This window comes from Oryctolagus cuniculus, chromosome X, assembly GCF_964237555.1.
Source record: "Oryctolagus cuniculus chromosome X, mOryCun1.1, whole genome shotgun sequence".
Taxonomy (NCBI): domain Eukaryota; kingdom Metazoa; phylum Chordata; class Mammalia; order Lagomorpha; family Leporidae; genus Oryctolagus; species Oryctolagus cuniculus.
Genome location: NC_091453.1, coordinates 45018694 through 45035935, shown reverse-complemented (window position 1 = coordinate 45035935; position 17242 = coordinate 45018694). Strand labels below are relative to the sequence as shown.

Sequence of the window (17242 nt, the reverse complement as noted above, 5' to 3'; positions counted from 1 at the left end):
GGTGAAGCAGAAGAGAGAGTATCAGACTTAGAAGACAGAGCACAGGAAAGGATACAGTCAGACCAAAGAAAAGAAGAGGAAATTAGAAATCTAAAGAATATTGTGGGGAATCTACAGGATACTATTAAAAAACCCAACATTCGAGTTCTAGGAGTTCCTGAAGGCATGGAGAGGGAGAAAGAATTAGAAGGCCTTTTTAGTGAGATATTAGCAGAAAATTTCCCAGGTTTAGAGCAGAACAGAGACATCCTAGTACAGGAAGCTCATAGAACCCCTAATAAACATGACCAAAAGAGATCCTCACCACGACACGTTGTAATTAAACTCACCGCAGTGAAACAGAAAGATTCTGAAATGTGCAAGAGAAAAACGTCAGATTACTCTCAGAGGATCTCCAATCAGACTCACAGCTGACTTCTCATCAGAAACCCTACAAGCTAGGAGGGAATGGTGAAATATAGCCCAGGTACAAAGAGAGAAAAACTGCCAGCCCAGAATATTATATCCTGCTAAGCTCTCATCTGTGAATGAAGGTGAAATAAAGACCTTTCACAACAAACAGAAATTGAAATAATTTGTCACCACTAGTCCAGGCCTGCAAAGATGCACAAAAATCAACAGCCTTTGTATACACAGACAATGCCATGGCTGAGGAAGAACTTCTAAGATCAATCCCATTCACAATAGCCACAAAAACAATGAAATACCTTGGAATCAACTTAACCAAGGACGTTAAAGATCTTTACGATGAAAATTACAAAACCTTAAAGAAAGAAATAGAAGAGGATACCAAAAAATGGAAAAATCTTCCATGCTCATGGATTGGAAGAATCAATATCATCAAAATGTCCATTCTCCCAAAAGCACTTTACAGATTCAATGCAATACCAATTAAGATACCGAAGACATTCTTCTGAGATCTGGAAAAAATGATGCTGAAATTCATATGGAGACACAGGAGACCTCGAATAGCAAAAGCAATCTTGTACAACAAAAACAAAGCCAGAAGCATCACAATACCAGATTTCAGGACATACTACAGGGCAGTTGTAATCAAAACAGCATGGTACTGGTACAGAAGCAGATGGATAGAACAATGGAACAGAATTGAAACACCAGAAATCAATCCAAACATCTACAGCCTACTTATATTTGACCAAGGATCCAAAACCAATCCCTGGAGTAAGGACAGTCTATTCAATAAATGGTGCTGGGAAAATTGGATTTCCATGGGCAGAATCATGAAGCAAGACCCCTACCTTTCACCTTACACAAAAATTCACTCAACATGGATTAAAGGCTTAAATCTATGACCCGACACCATCAATTTAGTAGAGAGCATTGGAAAAACACTGCAAGATATAGGTACTAGCAAAGACTTCTTGGAAAATACCCCAGAAGCACAGGCTGTCGAAACCAAAATTAACATTTGGGATTGCATCAAATTGAGAAGTTTCTGTACTGCAAAAGAAACAGTCAGGAAAGGGAAGAGACAACTGACAGAATGGGAAAAAATATTTGCAAAATGTGCAACAGATAAAGGGTTGATAACCAGAATCTACAAAGAAATCAAGAAACTCCACAACAACAAAACAAACAACCCACTTAAGAGATGGGCCAAGGACCTCAATAGACATTTTTCAAAAGAGGAAATCCAAAGGGCCAACAGACACATAAAAAAATGTTCAAGATCACTAGCAATCAGGGAAATGCAAATCAAAACCACAATGAGGTTTCACCTAACCCCGGTTTGAATGGCTCACATTCAGAAATCTACCAACAATAGATGCTGGAGAGGATGTGGGGGAAAAAGGGACACTAACCCACTGTTGGTGGGAATGCAAACTGGTAAAGCCACTATGGAAGTCAGTCTGGAGATTCCTCAGAAACCTGAATATAACCCTACCATTCAACCCAGCCATCCCACTCCTTGGAATTTGCCCAAAGGAATTTAAATTGGCAAACAAAAAAGCTGTCTGCACATTAATGTTTATTGCAGCTCAATTCACAATAGCTAAGACCTGCAATCAACCCAAATGCCCATCAACAGTAGACTGGATAAAGAAATTATGTGATATGAACTCTATAGAATAGTATACAGCAGTCAAAAACAATTAAACCAGGTCATTTGCAACAAGATGGAGGAATCTGGAAAACATCATGCTGAGTGAATTAAGCCAGTCCCATCTGGCTGAAAAGCCCATGAGAGTATTTCAGGCATGGAAAGCCAAGACACTCTCGCAAAAAGATCTCTGTGAGTGAGATCCTAGTGGAAAGAACAGGTCTTCAAAGAGGGAGGTGCCTTTCTCTGAAGGGAGGAGAGAACCTCCACTTTGACTATGACTGTGTCTAAACAAGATAAGAGTCGGAGAACTCAAGGGGCTTCCATAGCCTTGGAAACTCATGACTGGTGCATAGGGAGATTACTGATGCCATAAACAGGAGTGTCAATTTGTAAAGTCAACAACAGGAGTCACTGTGCACTTACTCCTCATGTAGGATCTCTGTCCTTAATGTGCTGTACACTGAGGCTTAATGCTATAATGAGTACTCAAACAGTATATTTCACTTTGTGTTTCTATGGGGGTGCAAACGATTGAAATCTTTACTTAATGTACACTAAACTGATCTTCTGTAAAAAAAAAAAAAAAAAGAAAAGCAAAAAGAAATTATCAATTCCCAACTTGACTCTCACTGGGATTAAACATGACAATAGGTCTGATCTGATTTCATCATCATTAAAAAAAAATCATCTATTATTTTTCACTTTATGTTTCTGTGTGGGAGCAAACTGTTGAAATCCTTACTTAAGGCATACTAAGCTGATCTTCTGTATATTAAGATAATCAAAAATGAATCTTGATGTGAATGGAAGGGGAGAGGGAGTGGGAAAGGGGAGGGTTGTGGGTGGGAGGGACGGTATGGGGGGGGAAGCCATTGTAACCCATGAGTCGTACTTTGGAAATTTATATTCATTAAATAAAAGATAAAAAAAAAGAATTAAGCCAGTCCCAAAGGGACAAATATCATATGTTCTCGCTGATCGGCAACAACTAACTGAGCACCAAAGGGGAAACCTGTTGAAGTGAAATGGACACTATGAGAAAGAGTGACTTGATCAGCTCTTGTCCTGACTGTTGATGTACAATTTAATACTTTATCCATTTCAGTACTTTTGTTCTAGTACTATTGGTTGAACTCTGTAATTAACACACAATTATTCTTAGGTGTTTAAATTTTAACTGAAAAGTGATCCCTGTTAGGAATCTGGAAAGCATTATGCTGAGTGAAATAAGCCAGTCCCAAAGGGACAAATACCATATGTTCTCCCTGATGGGTGACAACTAACTGAGCACCAAAAAGAAAACCTGTTAAAGTGAAATGAACACTATGAGAAACAGTGACTTGATCAGCCCTGACTGTTGATGAACAACTTAATACGTTATCCCTCTTAGTATTTTTTTTTTGTTTAGTTGTTCTACTTAATACTTTTGGTTGAATACTGTAATCAATGCACAGTTATTCTCAAGTGTTGAAATTTAACTGAAAAGTGATCACAGTTAAATATAAGAGTGGGAGTTAAGAGAGGGAAGAGGTTGGCCGGCGCCGTAGCTCAATAGGCTAATCCTCCACCTTGCGGCGCCAGCACACCGGGTTCTAGTCCCGGTCGGGGTGCCGGATTCTGTCCCGGTTGCGCCTCTTCCAGGCCAGCTCTCTGCTATGGCCAGGGAGTGCAGTGGAGGATGGCCCAGGTGCTTGGGCCCTGCACCCCATGGGAGACCAGGAAAAGCACCTGGCTCCTGGCTCCTGCCATCGGATCAGCACGGTGCACCGGCTGCAGCGGCGGCCATTGGAGGGTGAACCAACGGCAAAAGGAAGACCTTTCTCTCTCTGTCTCTCTCTCTCACTGTCCACTCTGCCTGTCAAAAAAAAAAAAAGAGAGGGAAGAGATGTGCAATTCGAGACATGCTCAAGCTGACTTACCTCAAACGGTAGAGTTAGAAACATACCAGGGGATTCCAATTCAATCCCTTCAAGGTGGCATGCACCAATGCCATCTCACTACTCCAAGTGATCAATTTCTGTTCATAATTGATCATAATGATAGGACTAAGAGCCAAAGGGATCACATAAACAAGAATAGTGTCTGCAAATACTAGCTGATAGAATAAAAAGGGAGAGAATGATCCAACATGGGAAGCGTGATACACATCAAACCCATAGAATGGCAGATGTCCTAAACAGCATTCTGGCCTCAGAATCAGCCCTTAAGGCATTCAGATCTGGCTGAAAAGCCCATGAGAGTATTTCAGGCATGGAAAGCCAAAACACTCCAGCAAAAAAAAAAAAAAAAAAAAAAACCAACCACCTACATGAAAGATCTCCGCGAGTGAGATCCCAGTAGAAAGAACAGGTCATCAAAGAAGGGGGTACCTTTCTCTGAAGGGAGGAGAGAACTTCCACTTTGACTACAACCTTGTCTAAATATGATCAGATTTGATGAACTCAAAAGGCTTCCATAGCCTTGGTAGCTCATGACAAGAGCCTAGGGTGATTACTGAGGCCATAAACAAGAGTGTCAATTTGTTAAGTCAACAACACGAGTCACTGTGCACTTACTCCTCATGTAGGATCTCTGTCCTTAATGTGCTGTACATTGTGATTTAATGCTATAACTAGTACTCAAACAGTATTTTTCACTTTGTGTTTCTATGTGGGTGCAAACTGTTGAAATCTTTACTTAATATATGCTAAACTGATCTTCTGTATATAAAGAGAATTGAAAATGAATCTTGATGTGAAGGGAAGGGGGGAGGGAGAGGGAAAGGCGAGGGTTGCAGGTTGGACAGAAGTTGTAGGGTGGTGAAACCATTGTAATCCATAAGCTGTACTTTGGAAATTTATATTCATTAAATAAAAGTTAAAAACAAACGAGAAAAGAAAAGAACCACATGGAAATTACAGAACTGAAAAAATACAATAGCCATAATTTTATAAATTGCTACAGATGAGAAAAAAACAGAGTGCATGACTAAATGCCCATCAGCAGTAGCCTAGATAAAGAAATTATGGGATATGTACCCTATAGAATAATATACAGTAGTTAAAAAAAAAAAAACAATGAAATCCGTTCATTTGCAACAAGATGGAGGAATCTAGAAAACATCATGCTGAGTGAAATAAGCCAGTCCCAAAGGGACAAATATGATATGTTCTCCCTGATCGGTGACAACTAACTGAGCACAAAAGGGGAAACCTGTTGTAGTTAAATGGACACCATGAGAAACCGTGACTTGATCAGCCCTTGTCCTGACAGTCGAGGAACAACTTAATACTTTATCCCTTTTAGTATTTTTTTGTTCTACTTAATATATTTGGTTGAACTCTTTCATTAACACACAATTATTCTTAGGTATTTAAATTTAACTGAAAAGTGATCCCTGTTAAATATAAGAGTGGGAATAAGAGAGGGAGGAGATGTACAGTTCAGCACATGCTGAATCAGACTTGCCCCAAATGGTAGAGTTAGAAATGTGCCAGGGGGATTCCAAATCAATCCCATCAAGGTGGCAAGTACCAATGCCATCTCACTAGCCAAAGTTATCAGTTTCAGTTCAGCACTGATCATGATGATAGGATTAAGAGTCAATGGAATCACATAAACAAGACTTAGTGTTTGCTAATACTGATAGAATTAAAAAGGAGAGAATAATCCAACATGGGAAGCAGGATACACAGCAGACTCATAGAATGGAAGATGTCCTAAACAGCACTCTGGCCTCAGAATCAGCCCTTAAGGCATTCAGATCTGGCTGAAGAGCCCATGAGAGTATTTCAGGCATGGAAAGCCAAGACACTCTGGGAAAAAAAATGAATGACCTAAATGAAAGATCTCTGTGAGTGAGATCCTAGCAGAAAGAATGGGCCATCAAAGAAGGAGGTACCTTTCTATGAAGGGAGGAGAGAACTTCCACTTTGACTACAACCTTGTCTAAATCACATCGGAGTTGGCGAACTCAAGAGGCTTCCATAGCCTTGGCAGCTCATGACAAGAGCCTAGGGAGATTACTGACGCCATAAACAAGAGTGTCAATTGTTAAATCAACAACAGGAGTCACTATGCACTTACTCCTCATGTAGTGTCTCTGTCCTTAATGTGTTGTACAATGTGAATTAATGCTATAACTAGTACCCAAACAGTACTTTATACTTTGTGTTTCTGTGTGGCAGCAAACTGTTGAAATCTTTACTTAATATATACTAAATTGATCTTCTGTATATAAAGTTAAATGAAAATGATTCTTAATGTGAATGGAATGGGAGAGGGAGCAGGAGATGGGAGGTTTGTGGGTGGGAGGGAAGTTATAGGGGGAAAAAGCCACTGTCTTCCAAAAGCTGTACTTTGGAAATTTATATTCATTAAATAAAAGTTTTAAAAAAGAGTGCATGAAATTGAAGACAGAACAATGGAATATACTCAATCCGAAGTAAGAGAAATTAGCTTGAAAACAGTAAAAATAACAGAATTCAAGGGATCTGCATAACAATAACAAAAGTTCTGACTTCTGTCTGAACCATCAGAGTTCCAGAACAAAATGAGAAAGAATGTGGATCTGAAAAAAAGCAAGCAGAAACAGAGGGAACAAAAAACTAGTAAAAGGGAGACTGATGTCAACACAATTGCAGAACAGAAAGCCTGAGATCTTCTTTCTCCAATGGAGACATTAATTTGACAATTCATAGCCCTTTTCCTTCAAGAGAAATCCAGAAACTAGAAAAGAGGCATCTGCATCCCAAGCAGACACAAAATCAGCCACACTGGCACCAGCAGGAAAATTCATGGTACTTACCATGGTCTCTCTGCCCAGCTCAGCACAGCATGATCAGGAGAAAACTCTAACTTCTTGGCTTCCTCCTAGGGAGAGAAAAAGAAGACTGAAATATATATCCAATATGCAAACTTTTGGTGGGGAAGGCTTAGGAATTGGCTTCTGTCTTGCTTGAATCTAGGTGGAAAAGAGGGCTAGGTTGGGGGCTACTGAGAATAAGGCAAAGATTAGTATTAGAACACACTCAGTCAACATAGTCTTTTCCCCCAGCTCAGCATGTTATAAGAGAGCAAAAATTGCCAACTCTCAGCTTCTACCTGGGGAAGACAAAAATTGAGTACTATGTCCAACATGATGAGCTTTACATTGGCTGCCTGAGGAACTGGTTTCTTTCTCATCTGTCTCAGAAGGCTGAGAGGACCCAGCATATCTATATGTCTGGAGGCCAACTAACACCAAAAGATATGTGGTGACTTTGCTTCTGCTCCACAGTACATGTTACAAAGTTGACAAATGTAAATACAGCTCATTGTCCTCTCCCTCAGGGGAAGGACAGGTGATGAGAAAAGCAGAGTGAATGTCTTATCTAGCTTTTTAAAGGGCTGCCCAAAATATCAGTTTCTCTGTTGCCAGATTCAAAGCCCTGATGCGACCCAGAATACTACAGAAGCTTAGGGGAAAGAACGAACTAAAGGGAGATAGGCAGCCCACAGTAGCTCCAGAGAACTGCATTACAGCAGACACATATAAGAGGAAGAAAAATATTCTGGAACTCCTGTAAGAAAACACAGTAGCAAATACTTTCAACAACTTATAAACACAAGTCCAGAGAAAAACATTCATAGGGAAGTTCTGAGAGCCTCTAGGAATCTCTACCAGGCTAATTGCTCAAGTTCTTTACCTACATAAAGACAGTAAAGATCTAGAACAGTGGTAATCATCATGGTTTTAAAGTAATTAAGAATCCTAGGGGCAGGTGCTGTGACTTAGTGGGTAAAGTAGCCACCTGCAGTGCCGGCATCCCTTACGCATGCTCTTTTGAGTCCTGGCTGCTCCACTTCCTATCCAGCTCTCTGCTATGGCCTGGGAAACAGTAGAGGATGGCCCAAGTCCTTGGGCCCCTGCACCCACGTGGGAGACCTGGAAGAAGCTCCTGGCTCCTGGCTTCAGATCGGCGCAGCTTAAGGATGTGCTACACACAGAAAGATAGTCATCATTATGAAAGAATATGAAGGCAGAAAATCTACCAGTAAAATCACAAAGGAAACCCAAGCAAACAATAAGAATATTTATGAAAAAATTGGAAGGGCCAATTTGTTACTTATCAACAGTAACCTTAAATGTAAAACCATTAATTATTTAATTAAAAGATAAAGACTGGGTGAATGTATTAAAAAACAAGATAATCTATTTGCTGTCTACACAAAACACACCACACCAACAAACATGCAAGCAGACTGAAAGTAAAAGCATGGGAAAAGATATTCCATAACAGAAAGCAAAAATGAGCAGGTGTAGCCATCCTAATATCAGAGAAAGTATACTTTAACACAAAAGTATTAAAATAGACAAAGAAGGGTATTATATACTGATTAAGGGATAAATTCAACAGGAAGATATGACAATAAAAATGTATATGCAAACAACGCCAGCACCCCTGGCAATTTAAACAAATATTAGTGGATCTAAATGGAGACAGATTCCAATACAATAGTAATGGGGTCTTCACCCTACTTACATCAATGGACAGATCAACTAGACAGAAATTCAACAAAAAAAAATCAAAGCTAATCTACATGATGGACCAAATGGACTTATCTCATAACTACAAAACCTTTCATCCCACAGTTGGCAGAATACAGATTCTTTTCATCATTACATGGAACTTCCCCTAGGATAGCCCATATGCTAGAACATAAAGCAAGTCTCATCAAATTAAAAAAAAAAAACTGAAATCATACAATGCATCTTTTCAGACCACAGTGGAACGAAGGTGGAAATCAACAATTCAAGAACCTCTAGAAAATGTGCAAACATATGCAGACTGAACAACATATGACTGAATGAACAGTATGTCATAGAAGAAATCAAAAAGGAATTTTAAAAAATCCTGGAAATGAATGAAGATGTAAATACAACATATGAAAACGTACAGGATACAGCAAAAACAGTGTTATTGGAACGTTTATAGTAATTGGTGCCTACATTAACAAATTGGAAAGGCACCAAATAAATGAACTATCAATACATCCCAAGGATCTATAAAAAACAAAAAATGAAACCCAAAATTTGTAGAAGGAAAGAAATAATTAAAATTAGAGAAAAAATACACAAAATTAAAACAAAAACATACACATGATCAGTGAAATGAATACTTGAAAAAATTAATAAGGGACCAGTGCTGCAGTATAGTGGATAAAGCCGCTGCCTGCAGTGCCAGCATCACATATGGACACAGTTTGAGTTCCTGCTTCTCGACTTCTGAAACAGCAATTTGCTATGGTCTAGGAAAGTAGTGAAAGATGGCCCAAGTCCTTGGGCCCCTGAACCCACATGGGAGACAAGGAAGAAGTGCCTGGCTCCTGGCTTCAGATCGGTGCAGCTCCAACTATTGTGGCCGCGTGGAGAGTGAACCACTGGAAGGAAGACCTCTGTTTCTCTCTCTCACTCTCTCTCGCTCTCTCTCTGCATCTGCCTCTTTGTAACTCTGCCTTTCAAATAAAAAAAATCTTAAAAAATAAAAAAGTAGATACACCATTGCCCCAATTAATCAACAAAAGAGGGAGAAGACCCAAATTAATAAAATCAGTGATGGAAAAGGAAATGCAATAACTGATAGGACACAAATAAAAAGCATCATCAGGAATTACTACAAACAGAAATATACCAGCAAATCTGATAATCCATAAGAAACAGATAGATACTGGGATACATACACTCTACCAAAATTGAGTAATGAAAACATGGAATATCTAAACAGACCAATAAGCAAGACAGAGATTCAATCAGTAATAAAGATCATCCTAACAAAGGAAAGCACAGGCATGGATGACTTCAATGCTGAATTCTACCACAATTTTAAACAACTAATTTCAATTTTCCCAAGAAATTCAAAACAACTGAAAGGGAGGGAATCCTCCCAAACTCCTTTTATGAGGCCAGCATCATCTTATTTCCAAACCAGAAAAAAAAAAGAACTATAAACCAAAATCACTGATGAACATAGATGCAAAAATAATGCTCAACAATGCTGGTGCCGCGGCTCACTTGGCTAATCTTCCGCTTGTGGTGCAGGCACCCTGGGTTCTAGTCCCAGTTGGGGCACCGGATTCTGTCCCGTTTGCTCCTCTTCCAGTCCTGCTCTCTGCTGTGGACTGGGAAGGCAGTGGAGGATGGCCCAAGTGCTTGGGCCCTGCACCCGCGTGGGAGACCAGGAGGAAGCACCTGGCTCCTGGCTTCGGATCAGCGCAGCGCACCGGCTGTAGCGGCCATTGGGGGTGAACCAACGGAAGGAAGACCTTGCTCTCTCTCTCTCTCTCTTCTCTCTCTCTCTCTCACACAGTCTAACTCTGCCTGTCAAAAAAAAAATCCTCAACAAAATATTAGCTAATTGAATCCAACAACACATCAGAAAGATCATTTACCCAGAACAAGTGGGATGTATTCCTGATATTCAGGGATGGTTCAACATTCACAAACCAATCAATGTGATACATCACATTAACAAACTGAAGAACAAAAACCATATGGTTATCTCAAGAGATGCAGAGAAAGCATCTGATAAAATACAGCATCCTTTCATGATAAAAACATTAAGCAGATTGAGTATAGAAGGAACATTCTTGAACGCAATCAAGGTAATTTATGACAAACTCACAGCCAGTATAGTATTGAATGTGGAAAAGTTGGAAGCATTTTCACTAAGATCTGGAACCAGAAAAGGATGCCTACTTTCTCCATTGCTATTCAATATAGTCCTGGAAGTTTTAGACAGAGCCATTAGGCAAGAAAAATGAATCAAAGGGATACAAATTGGGAAGGAGGATGTCAAACTATTCCTATTTGCAGAAGACATGATATTATATATAGGGGAACCAAAAGACTCCACCAAGAGACTATTGAAACTCATAAAAGAGTTTGGTAAAGTGGCAGAATATAAAATTATCACACAAAAATCAACAGCCTTTGTAGATACATACAGTGCCATGGCTGAAAAAGAACTTGTAAAATCAATCCTATTCATAATAGCTACAAAATAATTAGATACATTGAAATAAATTTAACCAAGGAGATGAAAAGAACTTTACAATGAAAATTTAAAAATATTAAAGAAAGAAACAGAAGACACCAAAAATGGAATAATCTTCTATGTTGGTGGATTGGAAGAATTAATATCATCAAAATGTCCATACTATCAAAAACAATTTACGGATTCAATGTGATCCCAACCAATTTACCAATGGCATTCTTCTCAGATCTAGAAAAAACGATGTTAAAAATTCATATGCAAACACAACAGACCTTGAATAGCTAAAACAATTTTAAACAACAAAACAAAGCCAGAAGCATCACAACACCAGATTTCAAGACATACTACAGGGCAGTTATAATCAAAGCAGCCTTTACTGCACAAAAATAGACAAGTAGACAACGGAACACAACATAAACTCCAGCAATCAATCCACACATCTACAACTAACTAATCTTTGACAAAGGTGTTAACATCAATCCCTGGAGAAAGGGCAGTCTCTTCGACAAATGGTGTTGGGAAAATTGGATCTCCGCATGAAGAAGTCTGAAACAAGACATCCTACCTTACATCTTATACAAAAATCAACTCTAAATTGATAGAGGACCCAAATCTACGATTTGATATCATCAAATTACTACAAGAGAACTTTGAGGAAACTGCGAGACACTGGCATAGGCAAAGACATCTTTAAAAAGACCCCAGAAGCACAGGCGATAATACTCAAAATAGACAAATGGGATTACATCAAGCTGAGATGCTTCTGCACTGCAAAGGAAATACTTAACAAAGATAAGAGGCAACTGTCAGAATGAGAGAAAATATTCGCAAATTATGCAACTGATTAAGGATTTATACCCAGAATCTATAAAGGGCTGAAGAAACTCAATAACAACAAAACAAAAAAAATCCAGTTAAGAAATAGGCAAAGCATTTGAAAATGTAGTTTTCAAAAGAAGAAATCCAAATGGGCAACAGATACATGAAAAAATGCTCAGATCACTAGCCATGAGGGAAATGAAAATCAAAACCACAATGAGGTTTCACCTTATCCCAGTCAGAATGGCTCTCATACAGAAATCAACGAATCAATCAATAAATGTTGGTGAGGATGTGGGGGAAAAGTTACCCAACTCCACTGTTGGTGGGAATATAAACTAATAACAACATTGTGAAAGACAGTATGGAGATACCTCAGAAAGGGGAAAATAGATCTACCATATGACCCAGCAATCCCACACCTGGGAATTTACCCAAAATGAAATGAAATTGGTGCCGGCGATAAGGGGAACTGGCACGGACACTAGCCTCTCTCTCCATTCACCTTACAAAGCTGAGCAAGAAAACGAGCAGGTTCTCGGGATTTGGAAAGCCTCTGGGTCCTCTGGGAAGCACAGATCTGTGGTGGTTTCGGAAGCAAGGCTCCGCTTCATTTGTTCAGCTCCTCAGATTGACAGGCAGCTGGCCCGGTGGGAGGCTGAGGACCTGTTCTCAGCCCCGGGGCCTCACTAGGAAGCAGGCAGCTCTGAGCGCCGGCACAGCTCGCCGTGGCCCTGTGTCTAGCTCTCCGCAGCTACCTGTGCCCTCCCACCTGCTCTGAGGAAGGGGAAGCTGCTGGAAAGAGCAGGCCTCAGGTCTCTGCCACCAGAGGGCTGGGGAGTGGGTCCACGCCCGGCCAGGACTTGCATGTTTATATCCAGGGGAGTCAGAACCCTCCCCAGGGAAGAACCAGCCTGCAAGGTGAGGACTTGAAGAGCAGAGGCACGTGGTAACTCGGTGAGAATTTTCTTTGCAGACCCAGAATCAGCTCTCAGAGAATTGGCTAAGATCCAGGAAGAAACAGGAAAGGAAAAAAAAATGAAATCCGGCAAGATTTTGGTGATCATTGTGGCTGAAGTTTTAGAAGATTTAAGACCCTGGAGAAAGTCGATGGTGTGTGTGTGATCAGACAGGCAACTTGCAAGGGCAGTGAGGGTCTGAGCTGGGTGTGGAATGAGACCACGCCCTCGCCCAAGTTGGCCTTCCTGGGCCGTAAATCAGGTATCTGATGCTGGTGAACTGCGCTGACAGGATGACCGAGCGGGTCAGAGGGCTCTCCTCTCAACAGCAGAGCAGCCAGAGGTGATGTTTGGTGGTCCCAGTCTGTGCGCCGTGGAAGCCCTGTGACTGTTCTGGACTGTGACTCTTGGTTGCTGTTTAGAGCAGCAAGAAGCGGAAGTTGTAAACAGGCATGCAGGCTTTCTCCCTCTTCTCTCTCCTCTCCACCATAGCCCTTTCTTGTTGCAGGTCTGGCCCTGAGTTCCTGGACAGCAAGGACGTGCAGGAGCGCGGGTTTACCAGGCATAGGAGGGAAGCACGGGACTGTGCCTCCTTCAGCTCTCTTAGGTAGGACAGGCCACTGAAGTAGAAGAAGCCTGAAAATTCACTTCTCTCCTTGCTGTCTACAGTCCAGGACGAGGAAAGAGGGTCATGCTTGGCACTTAGGCTGGGCAGGAAAAGAGCTGAGCTGAGCAAAAGCCCAGCGAACCCTGGCCCAGGCTCTCTGACGGTGGTCCTCTCTGCCCCCGCCGGGCAGCTGAGGTTCTCATGTTGCAGAGCCTTGCCTGCCCCTCTCCTCCTCACACAGTTGTCATTGCTGCTGATGGTCAAAGTCAGATATGGACTAGATCCTCTCCAGGTACTTTCTGGATGTTGTTTTTAAAATATGGAAACACAAAGATGCCTTCGCAAAAAGGCTTGGACTAATAGATTAGACCAGAAACAAGTAAGTGAAAGAGAGTTTGAACTCACGAAGAAAGGTGTTGACAGTCTGTGTAAGAGCTGGAGAACTTACAAGCACCTCCCCCTCCTTTGGGACAACCCGGTGAACATGAACTTGGGATATCTGTGATTTCAAATGAATGTCCTCACCTTGGGTTGATTGTGGCACACAGTGTGTTATGGGGATTGTTGAGCTGAGGCTGTGACTCGCTTTAGTCGAGTGTGAATCATCCACTTTGATTGCTGTGCATTTTATGACCCCTCTGTCAGTGACTTCCTCCTCCTGACTCTGAATTTGTAGCATGATTGTCTAAAGCTCTATGTAGAAAATGGAGATTTCCTGCTCTCTGAAATGTTAACCTCTAACCAGTTCATTTCTGTGCCCTTTAGCCTAGTGTGTCTGGATGAACTTTCTTGTGGTATATTGAAACTTTCCCTCTATGCTATAGGCTTTGTGGCATCCCGTGGTCAGGTGGAGAGGAAGTGTCTCTTTGCAGAACTGAACTGTAGTCATTTTCCTTATATAAACATTATTTCAGGACTGTACACAGGGCTTGTAATACATTTTAACACTGTGCTGTGAAACCACGATGGAAATCTCCATTGAAAGCTGCTTCAAAGGCACCTGAACGTGGAGTGTTACAGTTTCTATGACTTTGTTTCTTGTTTCCGAAGTGCAGTAGACCTAACTTTCACCCTATCATTCTGTTTCAGCCTCCTGTTTAAGAAGTACCGTATTTTCTGCCCATCATACTTTGTAATAAAACTTGAACATGTATAGATTGAAAAAAAAAGAAAGAAAACGAGCAGGCGCCATTTTACGTATGTGAAGCGGCGCCCGCCATTAGCCAAGCAGAAAAACCTGAATCTGGTAGGGAGAAATAACAGGAGGATAGGACCTAGTAAAAGTGTGGAGATAACGAACTGAGACTGTGAAAATCTGAGGGGGAGCTAGAGAATTCACCGAGTAAACAAACTCGGTAACCTTGGCAACCCGGTGAGAGACTGCAGAGAAATTTGAGACCACACTGAGGGCTGCATAAACTCTTTGTGTGGTCCCAGGGGTAGAGCAGACGAACACCCACAGGGGCCAGATTTCATACATCAACTACCCTCAGTTCCACTCAGCTGTGCAGAAGTACTTCCCAACTGAGTCAAAAAAAGAGAGAGAGAGAGAGAGAGAGAGAGAGAGCAAGAGAACAATCAGAGTGAGTCACCTTTGGCACACCCTTAACCCTGAAGAACCAAACAGAGCTCTCTGGCCTCACCCATCACAGCCTCTAAGGATCCATCAAAAGCAGACAGTCCTCTTAATCTAGAGTCATAGTATAACAAGAAAGAGCACCACAGAGAAGAAAACAAAGAACATCTCCACAATGTCAAACAAACGCAGAAACAGAGGTAACAAGAACAAGGAAGACACTATGATGCCCTCAAATGAAAAAGACACCCCAATTCAAGATTATGAAGAGGATGAGATAGAAGAAATGCAAGAAGCAGATCTCAAAAAATTGATAAGAACATTAAGAAGTTCTCAAAAACAAATTCTTGAACTTCAGAAATCCTAACTGCACAGGATTGAAAATCTCTCTCACGAAAATGAAATATTAAGGAGGAATCAAAATGAAATGAAACAACTAGTAGAACATGAAACTGTGATAGTGATGAGAAATCATAATGAAGTGAAGAATTCAATAGATTAAATGACAAACACATTAGAGAGCCTTAAAAACAGAATGGGTGAAGCAGAAGAGAGAATATCGGACTTAGAAGACAGAGCACAGGAAAGGATACACTCAAACCAAAGAAAAGAAGAGAAAATTAGAAAGCTAAAACATATTGTCGGGAATCTTCAGGATACTATTAAAAAACCCAATATTCCAGTTCTAGGAGTTCTTGAAGGCATGGAGAGGGAGAAAGGATTAGAAGGCCTTTTTAGTGAGATATTAGCAGAAAATTTCCCAGGTTTAGAGCAGAACAGAGACATCCAAGTACAGGAAGCTCATAGAACCCCTAATGCACATGACCAAAAGAGATCCTCAACATGACATATTGTAATTAAACTCACCACAGTGAAACATAAAGAAAAGATCCTAAAATGTGCAAGAGAAAAACAGATTACTCTCAGAGGATCTCCAATCAGACTCACAGCTGACTTCTCATCAGAAACCCTACAAGCTAGGAGGGAATGGCGAGATATAGCCCAGGTACTAAGAGAGAAAAACTGCCAGCCCAGAATATTATATCCTGCAAAGCTATCATTTGTGAATGAAGGTAAAATAAAGACCTTTCACAGCAAACAGAAATTGAAAGAATTTGTCACCACTCATACAGCCCTGTAAAAGATGCTTAAAGATGTGCTGCACACAGAAACACAGAAACACGGTCATCAATATGAAAGAAGGTAAATGAAGGAAACATCACAGCAAAATATCACAGGAAGTTCAAAACATATATTAGAAAATATCTTTGGCAAATGGCAGGGCAAAGTTACTACTTATCAAGTCACATTGAATGTTAATGGCCTGAACTGTCTAGTTAAAAGACACAGATTGGCTGATTGGCTTAAGGAACAAAACTCATCTTTTTGCTGCTTACAAGAAACACATCTTTCCAATAAAGATCCATACAGACTGAAAGTGAAAAGCTGGAAAAAGATAAACCCAGCCAAAAGAAATGAAAAAAGAGCGGGTGTAGCCATCTTAATAGCGGACAACATAAACTTTACCAGAAAAACTGTTCGGAGAGATAAAGAGGGGCACTATATAACGATTAAGGGATCAATTCAACAGGAAGATATAACGATTATCAATGAATATGCACCTAATCACAAGGCACCAGTTTATTTAAAAGATTTCTTAAGGGACTTAAAGGGAGACTTAGACCCCAATACAATACTACTGGGGGTCTTCAATACCCCACTCTCAGAAATAGACAGATCAACAGGACAGAAGATCAACAAGGAGAAAGTAGATTTACAAAACAATCGAAATCATATCATGCATCTTCTCAGACCACAGTGGAATGAAGTTGGAAGTTAGCAGCTCAGGAATACCGAGAACATATGCAAGCACATGGAGACTGAACAACATGCTCCTGGGAGAACACAGAAGAAATTGAAAGAAAAATCAAATGTAATATTTTATCCATTTTAGTATTTTTTTGTTCTAGTACCATTGGTTGAACTCTGTAATTAACACACAATTATTCTTAGGTGTTTAAATTTTAACTGAAAAGTGATCCCTCTTACGAATTTGGAAAACATTATGCTGAGTGTAATAAGCCAATCCCAAAGGGACAAATACCACTTGTTCTCCTTGATAGGTGACAACTAACTGAGCACCAAAAAGGAAACCTGTTAAAGTGAAATGAACAATATGAGAAACGGTGACTTGATCAGCCC

General features: G+C 40.5%; 1 protein-coding gene across 3 annotated transcripts in view; it reads right to left on the bottom strand.

Moving 5' to 3' along the window:
- Positions 1-17242, bottom strand: part of ZC3H12B (zinc finger CCCH-type containing 12B) — a 468637-nt gene that overhangs the window by 399153 nt on the left and 52242 nt on the right. For all 3 annotated transcript variants that reach the window (XM_008272718.4, XM_070066354.1, XM_051827742.2), the window contains exon 2: positions 6852-6916. The gene's annotated coding sequence lies outside the window, so the exon portion shown is untranslated. The remainder of the gene's footprint in view (positions 1-6851; positions 6917-17242) is intronic.